Source organism: Chinchilla lanigera, unplaced genomic scaffold (assembly GCF_000276665.1).
Source record: "Chinchilla lanigera isolate Chin_1 unplaced genomic scaffold, ChiLan1.0 scaffold00062, whole genome shotgun sequence".
NCBI classification, from domain to species: domain Eukaryota; kingdom Metazoa; phylum Chordata; class Mammalia; order Rodentia; family Chinchillidae; genus Chinchilla; species Chinchilla lanigera.
Window position 1 is genome coordinate 9,991,761 of NW_004955463.1, and position 9,670 is coordinate 10,001,430.

The window sequence follows — 9,670 nt, forward strand, 5'->3', positions numbered from 1 at the left end:
TTGGGAAGCCAGTAGTTATTTTAGAGTGTTTTAGGCATACTTGTTTGATCTCATGCTTTTTTGGAATTCCCAGGGAAGCCTTCATCACTGCCCTCCACTTCTACCTTCTTTCTATCAAGCAAGCTAGATCTGCTCTGTTCCAGATCCCCTGACAGCCTTTCCCACAGCAGTGCTTACTTCCTGTGCACTTGCTCCTGCCCTCTTTCCAGTAAATCTCCCTGGAGAGGGACTCTGACCTTTCTCTACTATTGCTGCCCTGGGCTCCTCGCACCATAGTCCTCACTCTAGCTTATTCCTAGACCTGGATTCTCCTGAGGTCACTGGTGCTTCTGAGACACAGGACTAGGGTTTTGTCACAGATCTGGAGAGAGGTTTCTCATGGCCAGTTGATGTCCTGTCTTGTGCGGGCAGAAGTGCCTAGGCTACGTGATCCTCTCGGCCCCTTTCCATCTTGCTCTTCTCTGTGACTGGCTCCTCTGAATCTCAGCGTATCCCAGGGGCACTGTTCTATTGCAGTGTATTACAGTTTCCTGTAGGGGTCATTACATCAGAAAAGAATTACATTTGGGGTGCAAATAGAGAACAACCAAACAAATCAGAAAACAACCTCCAGCTAATAAAAATACTCATGGAATGAAGTTTTCTCATTAGCGGAAAAGTCTACCTAACTGAGGTAAAACAAATTTATGTTTATTATTATCAAAATATAAAGTAATCTTCAGTCATAACGTACTTCATGATGGCAAACATGTACCAGAAGCCTGTTATATGCCAGGCATTGTCATTATAGCTACTACTTTTTTTGTAGTGGGAATTGAACTGAGGACCTTGCACTCGCCAGGTATAACTACTACTAACAACAATTTTGAGAGATAGGATGGTGATCACTGGGTATTTGAACTCAGAAATGTGATTTACTAGAACTTGGGCTTTAGGAATCATTATTATATTCCTTCTATACAATTGGCAGGTCATCTGGAAAGCTGCTGAGGGGAGTTTGCTTTGTACCTGGCTACCTTTCAAGGGCATCTTCCTTGCTTTCCATTGCCACTTGTATGTCACAGCTAGTACACCATCCAGTGAATCTTGTGCCTGAGTTCCTTGCTAGTTCCCGAACTTGCTGCCTCTCTAATGACTGTCAAGTCTCTCTCCTTGCCTAAGCCATAGAGAATTCATCCATGAGAATAAGTCATTTCCTTTTGGTTGGTTTGTCTTCCATTTCCATAAGGAGCTAGAATAAATTTTGCAATCTATTCTTCATTCATGCGAAGCTAGATGACCATGTTCTGTTCAGTCTCACGTGGGCCAAGATGATGCTGTGCCACATCCAAGGTGGGCCATACAGTCTCCCAAGCGTTCCTCGTTGGCCTCTGTCTTCACTCATTGACTGGCCTCATGCAGTGGACATGGGGGGTCACTCCAACTGTCTGCTGAAGCCACAAGAGATGGCGCTGCGCGGTGCCCTTATCTGCCCAGCAGTCCTGGTTGCTCACTTGGTCTGTGCTCCAGCACTGCACAGTCAAGTGATGAAAAATTGCTAAATGCAGCTCAATAATATTAAAAGTTTACAATCTTGTGGGCCTTCATTTCTACCTCTTGAGCCCAGGTTGGACATACCTGCTTTAAGAAGGGGATTCGCTTCGGTCTGTTCTTTTTTTGCCACTGATACTCTGATACGTAGCACGGTGTCTGATGCTGAGTAAGTACTAAATAAATATGTGTGGAATGAATGAATGAGAGGATGAATCCAAAATTTCATTCTCATACTGTCCTGCTACTTTTAGAAAAGGAGACACATAGACACATTCTTCCTTCTAAAATATTGAAAAAATAGCATATCATCTGTATTTCTTCTTGGAATCTTAGCTATATGTGAATTGTTTTGGGAATGCTTACTTGTGATTTTCTAAAGTCTTCTAAAACAGAATGCAGAGTGAGAATTTTGGTTTCATGGGATTTCAATCATAACGTACTTGTTTTTGAGACTCCTGTTAAATAAGCATCTCTATATCCCTGATCATGTGCTATAGTTTGCTTTTTGTTTATTGGTACCTTTTTCAGTATATATTGGTTTTGTAGAGTCTATAAAATTGTGGGAAAAAAGGAAATAATTTTATGCAAATTGTTTTCTTTTCCTGGTGAAATAAACATTAGGTTCCATGGTATTATCTACTGCAACTAGTCTGACAAAGTGTGAAATTCATGTTTTTGGATGGCCTTTGCTGATTGTTACTAGCATACACATATCCTTTCAAAATGATTTTTGTAGTTTCCATTTTTTTGTTCTAAGAGTTCAGAGTGTCAGAGTTTGTTACAAAGTTTTGATTTCTTTAAGAGTTGTTAGTTTCTACTTGTGACATTAATTCCTAAAAAAAGAAAAAAGAAAGAAGAAAAGAAGCAGTTTCATTAGGACTGGCCACTTGATTAATGTTTAGCCAAGATTTTACTGAATTATTTAGAAATATGTTTAATTTTTTGATCAAGCCTCAGGGAAATTATTATGCTTAAGAATATAAATGTGATATTTTAATACTCTAAATTCTGATGAAATCATTGAAGGCATCATGATGCGAAGAATACCCCAGGGAAGTTATTAGCAATTTAGCATTTACAGTTCATAAGAGAATGCTAATTTCACTTACCAGAGAAAAGTACAAAGATGGCAGTCATTAGGACTAGGATCCAGTGATTGTACACTCTTAAAAATGGGAAGCTGGTGATTGTACCGACATCTGTAAAATAACTTTACCTGACGGGAAAGAGGAAGATAGATGCGCATCTGTAATTCCGCATATTTCTTTCCAGATTCCCCTTTTTGGAATGAGTTGCAATGACCTGTTCTGATAGTACTTCTTGCTTCTGTGATTTCTGTGATTTTAACCTGCACAGATGAGCAATAGCTATAGATGAAGATATTCAAGTAGTGTTAAGCTTTACCTACTGTATCTAAAATTGCTGCTGTCTTCTGATTCATTTCTGTCACTGTTATCAAGACTCATAAAAACTTTATTATTCCTACCCTCATCTTTCTTCCTTCTCATTAGCTCTTCAGGTTCCTGACTTGATTGTCAGATATTAGGAAAATATATATTTTTACAGTGTCCTTTTTCGCAAACATGTCTACCATGCCATTTACAGGTAAAGAAGCCTAAAGATGTCACATAAGTTATCACAGAATCAGTTTGTGAAAGGGGCCAGGTATATTAACTCTTAACTTTGTGGGTTTTTTTTTATGTTATCTTAATTATTTCCCCTGGGCTAACAGTTGTTTCAGCTTCATAACTGATGAGAACCAAATCAACTTTGGATGGTTGAATCACAAAATTCCCTATTACTTTCAGATTGTAGTAAATCACTTGTAAGTTACTTTCTTACATAGATAAAAAGGACAAAACCTGGGAAATGGAAAGGCCAATATAAGACAGTGAGAAGCACACAAGAAAGGAAAGGGAAGATGGAAGGAGAAGACCCACAAATCCAGAGGCCCCAGGAAGAAAGTGAAGGCAGAAAATAGATAAATTTGTGACCCTGTGAAACCTCCAATCTTTCAGAAAAGAAATGATGAGCATTAACTTGGGTTTTAGGCAAATTATTTTCTTCTAAAAGAAATTTTTCCATGAATAATAAGTACTTTGTAAATATTAGCTAGGTGCAAAAAGCAACACGAGTCACTGGCAAAATTATCTCGCTTACCCTCTTTACATTGACCCCAGGAGCAGGTGCTGCTAAATTCCCATCTCACCTGTGTGAAATTTATTCAAAGTCATATGAAAAATCAGTGGCAGAGCAGAGATTTAAATCCTAGCTGAATTTCTTTCTGGCCTCTTCACATGGCCAAACATGGGTAAAGATTGCATTGAACTCTCAGCCTCAAAGGTATTTTACTGTTCTATAAATGTTGCTATTACAGATAGATAACACGCTTATAAACAAGGATCTATGGGTAGATTCTGCTGCTTACTTCTCTATTATTATTCTTCATTGCATTAATTGCGTGGTTACTGTCTGAGTTGGGAAATCAACAATGGGAAAGACAGTCTTGTAGGGAAGAGAGGGTTGAAGTGAAATTGTTACATAAGATAAAAAAACCCAGTTGTAGAAAACCTCAGAGAAACATTTGAGAGCATGTGTTCTAGTTTTCTCATTGCTGAGACAAAATTCCTGACATCCACAAGTTAAAGGAAGAAAGGCTTATTTAGCTCACAGTTTGTAGTGGTTTCAGTTTCTAATTGGCTGGCTCCACGGATGGGTGGTATGGCAGAGGTGCATTGCAGAGGAGATATAATACAGCCCAGGCAAGGCAGGCAGAAGGCAGCAGCAGCAGCAACAGCAGAAGTAGCAGTAAGCCTGCTTTTATGATTCATCTAGGCTACCCAGCCCTTGGTCAGTGCCACCCACACTCAAGGTAGGGCAATCTTAATCCAGCATTTTAACCTTAATCTCAGCATCACACAATGAATCCTAGCCTCACACCCTTAATCCCAGCATCAAACACTTCAGATCCAGCTACCTCCAAAAGCCCGACCTGTGACCACATGGGGCTTTAGGGGGGTCTAGACACAAGCCATAACAGCATGTGTTGAGATTTCTATGGAACTGGGAGGATAAGAGGAAAAGAAGGCTATCCCAGTTTGAGAGAGCTGTGATAACCAATATCAGAGCTTGGGTGACTTGAACAACTGAAATGATTTTCCTCACAATTCTGGAGGCTAGAAGGCTAAGATCACCCATTCATAGGTTGATATCTACATTGTAGGTCTCTTTTCTTGACTTTCCTGTGGTTGCCTTGCTGTTGTGTCCTCTCTTGTCCTTCTCTCTGTGTGCACATGTCCCCAGGGTCCCTCATGTCCTAATCTCTTTTTAAAAGGACTCAGTTATATTCAATTAGAGCTCATCCTAATAGCTTGCTTGAACTGAGTTACCTTTTTGAAAGCCTTGTATCCAAATAAAGTCACATGCTGAGGCATTGGAGGTTGGGTCCTCATATGTGTTAGGAGAGGGTATGACTCCATCTGTAACAAGGACCATCTACTTCTGTGCTAAGTACTGGAGTCAAATCAATGGTTTCAGCCAGCTACACAGGGCATCTGTATTACTCCACAATAAATCTGGTCCAATCAGTAAGGGGGAGGCAGACAAAGGAAAGAAAGGCCCGGGGGTAGCCTGATCTAAGGATGCACTGGATGGGCCTCACCTGTCTGTCTTCTGAATGTTGCTGGAGTAACATTGCTCTTGGAATTATACACTGGGAGCAACAGGCTTGCTGACCCACTTATCATTGCTCAAGCAATGATTTTCCATTTGGGCATTGATGGAATCACTCAGAGACCCTGTTGAAACAGATTGCCGATCAGAGTTTCTGATGCAGTAGAGCCAGGGTGAGTTAGGACCAAGACATTGCCTTTGGAATATGTTCCCTGCTACTGCTGCTGGAGACCACTTTTCTAGAGTCCCTGCTTCAGAGCACAGGCCAAGACCAAAGTGCTTGCTGACCTGGGAAGGAGGGGCTCTGGAGGGATTGTCCTAGAGAAACACTGCACGCTTTTTGCTTTTTTTCAGCCTGGTTAAGGAAGCTGTCTTTATCTGACTACCATCTTTAAGAAGCTGAGTTTCTTCACTGGAGATTAAGATCTCCCCTGTTCCTTAATCTCCTCTCATTTTTTTTTCTACTTTTCTGAGCTATTTGCTTCTGATAAACTCTTCAGCTGTCTGTGAATCATGACTATTTATTCCCCTCACACTTTGGGGGCAATTTCTAGCCCCCAAAGACTGAGATTTGCTCTTTTTTTTGATATGGTTTTATATTTCTTTAATATACTCAGTTGTCCATATCTTGTCCATGACTGTGTGTGTTTGTGTGTATGTGTGAGCATACGCAGGCAGAGAGATAGGGAAGCAGGTTTCTCTTATTTAGTGGGTTTTGCATCATGTGATGCTAGCATATATTTACCCTTAAGGCAGCTTTCATCGAGGGCTGGTGTTTTTCCAGGCAATCTTAAAGCAGGGTTGTTAAGATTTAATGTCTTCTACCCCCAATAATCATAAAACAAAACTTAAGAAATTGTGTTCATAACACTCTACTCTCCAGGCACTAAGTTGGCTACAAAGACACTCATTATCATTATGGACATTAGTGTCAAGTGGGTGCTTTAATATTTTACTTTGTATTATCAGACTTGAATGATAATAAACACTAATAGGCAGAGTACTAAAGCCAGAGATCTTTTTCCATTACATTTTCACATGTAAGTCCACTTATGTGAAGTGCTTGTGAGCCATATCAATGGTTTCAGGCAGCAGTACAATCCATTTGGATTATCCATGACAAATTTGCTTCAATCAGTGGAAAGGAGGACAAAGGAGCTAAAGGATCTGCAGTGGCCTCATCCAATTGACCACTGGGTAGATACCATTTATCTGCCTTATCAACTTGTTCTAGCATGCTAATAAGACACTATGTGTGCATGGGTGTTATGTATATTTATGTGACTGTGAATAGCATGAACTCAAAAATCATGAACAAATTTAGTGTAGGTACACTTCCAAGTGGAAGATATGGAAAAGGAGTCATTTATTTTGTTTATTAATCATTATCTAGTCTGGGTTATTAAAGAGCTATACTTTCCAAACTCTAAATCCTTTTTGGCATAGTTATGTAGCTGATCATCCATTCATTTAATGAATACAGTGGTGCCTTGGTTCATGAACTTAATTCTTTCCATGATTCTGGTCACAAAGCAAATTGGATGAGGACCAAATCAAATTTCCCCAAAAGGTCAACATTGAATTTGATTCGTTTCTCATACAATTTGCTTTGTGGCAAGAATTGTGGAAAGAATTAAGTTCGTGAACTGAGGAGCCATTGTACTTAATGAAAGCCTTTTGTGTGCCAAGGATGTGGAGTAGGAGCCATGAACAGAGCAGTAAACAACACAAACATCATTCCTTTTACTACATTTTGAAATGGATAAGGTGCAAACAAACAGTTGGATAATGATAGTGCTGGAAAAAAATCAGGATGATAAAATACATAGGTGGTAAGGGACGGATTAGTGAGACGATGCCATGGAAGTTAAGACAGGGGGAATGAGGATGATCTACACAAATGAGAGGAGCAGAACAGTGTGGACAGAGAGGACCACATGTAGGAAAGCCCCAAATAATAGACATCCTCATTAGCTTGTCTCCTGAGATCTTTGTAATTATAGGTATATGCGTTTGCATTGACAGGTGAAGTTTTAGATATAAGTTAGTGTTTGGTGAAAGCAGAGATTGGTGGGCAGCTGATAGTCGCTGGGGAAGTCATGACCAGAGAGAGGAAGAAAGGAAGTGTGGCGAAGACATTCTTTAAAATATTACAATGATATCTAAAATACCATGGTAAGCACAGGAAGCTGTGTCCTACACAAAACTTGCCCTAGGACAATATCCTCTGAGAAAGGGCAGAATTCCTGAATTTCTGGCCTCTTCATATTTGGCCAGTTAAGTGCTGTGGCAAAGACACAGAAACAGGTGCACACAATTTTTTTCCCTGTAGTCTCACCTGCTTGCCTGGGCTGTGGACCTGATGGGCTGGCTTCCACCTGTATAAATAATCCAGGTCTACTTGGAGTGGTCTGTGAGGTCTGTACCACACCTGCTCTGACTGTCCAGCCTGAATACAAGGAGTGTGACCTTGTATTCCATGTGAGGCTTTAGGCAGCAAAACCACCCAATTGAAGAATGAAAAACATATTCAATCAACCCACTGTTTAGTGTTTAAAACATTTGAACAGTTTGGGAATTGAAATAAATTTGTCATAATTTGAATAGGTTTAGGAACTGATTAAATTAGCCAAAATAGAATGGGAGATTAAGACAATTTCTCTGGTCTAACTATTCATTCATGAAAACTTACTATATGCCACTGAACCCTTGACACCCTACCTAGGTTTTCGGAGAGTCAGGAGGATCTACTGCACAAGTAAGTCAGCTTCACCATGAGAAAATAGGCCTGACTCAATCATATTCCTCCTCAGACATGGAGATTACAAGCTCAGCACAAAGATCTAGTTACTGCTTAATTTTTAAATGTTTTCCAAAGAGTAGTAATATCATCTCCCATTTATTGAATGGAATTTGTGAAATGGTTAGAGAGGAAGCTCTATAGACAAGAGGGACAGCATACATAGTCTTGAGTTTGGGAAAACCTTGCTGTTTCACAAGTGCTTATTCATTCTGTATACTAGATAGAACATAGGACCAATTAGAAAGAATGAGAAGAACAAATGGTAGTTGGGGGAACTTTATGAAGGAGCTTGTAAGCACAATGCCAAGAAGCATGACTTTACTTCTAACCTAGTAGTTCTGAAACTTCAGTGCATTTCAGGGTTATAAGGGATGGAGGGACACTTAATTGTAAATTTCTAAATTTTACCTTCTGAGAAACCAATTAACTCTCACGGGTGAGAGTTAAATAAGAATATACCTTTTCAATTCATATTTTGTGTATTTTGCATGTAGGTCCAAGAATTGCCATCTGTGGAAGCCCTGTTGTAGGCGACAGGAAGCTCTGTGAAGGTTTGAAGCTAGAGAGTGTCCTACAGGATTGCATCACCCACATCTTGCTGAATTCTTCATTAGTTTGTTCATTCTAAACTTTGCAAACACTCTGTTGGGCAGCCCAGCTTTGTGTATTTCCCACTGGACACTGCCAGGTGGTACTCATAAGAGATTAATATTAGCGATATCAAAAAGGCAAAGATTCTTTATCATACAATGTATAATGGCCCCTAATTAATTCTTCCATGATAAATACAAATAGATGTGATTCAATTTGAAAATGTTCTGAACCACTACCAAGTTTTACCCACATTTGCACCGTCATCTTCATTGTGCCTAGCACTCTATGGTGATTTCTTGGCATATCAGATGTCTTTGTCAACCTAATTTTCTTTTTTCTTATTTTAAAAATAAAAGGAGGAAAACATTAACAGACAGACAACCTTTTACAAAATAGCAAAAGAACAGTATAGACAATACAGAGTTACAAACAAAGTGGTAGGGAATTAACAATGCTTGTTGTATTACAAATTGATATCTTCAAAGTGGTTTCTCATGAAAACAAATAGAGGCATGCAATCTTGATCAATCAAGGACTCATTAACAGTTTCTTTCAGCAAAGAAATAGAAGACAGTACAACAACTGTGTTAACTATCCTGTATATACAGACATACAAAATTTCTCCTTTTTCCCTTTTCTTTTCCCACACCCCACCTGCCTTTTATCCTTGAGTGCTTTCATATCATTTCACAATGTCTATCATACCTCCAAGTTTAAATTAACTCTTTCAGGTTTTACACTAGTGAGACAATGCAGTACTTGCACTTGCAGGTCTGATTTATTTCACTTATGAGTATGGTCTCTAGTTGTGACCATTTATCTATAAAAGCCTCGAGTTTATCTTTCTTTATAGCTGAGTAATATTGCATTATATAAAAGTACCACAATTTTCTTATCCAATCCTCAGTGGATGGACATTTGGATTGCTTCCACAATTTAGCAATTACAAGTTGTGCTGCCATGAACATAGGTGCACATACATCACTGTGATATGATGTTTTTAGATCTTCTGGGAAAATACCCAGCAGGGGGATAGCTGGGTTGAAAGGGACCTCTAAACCTAGTTTT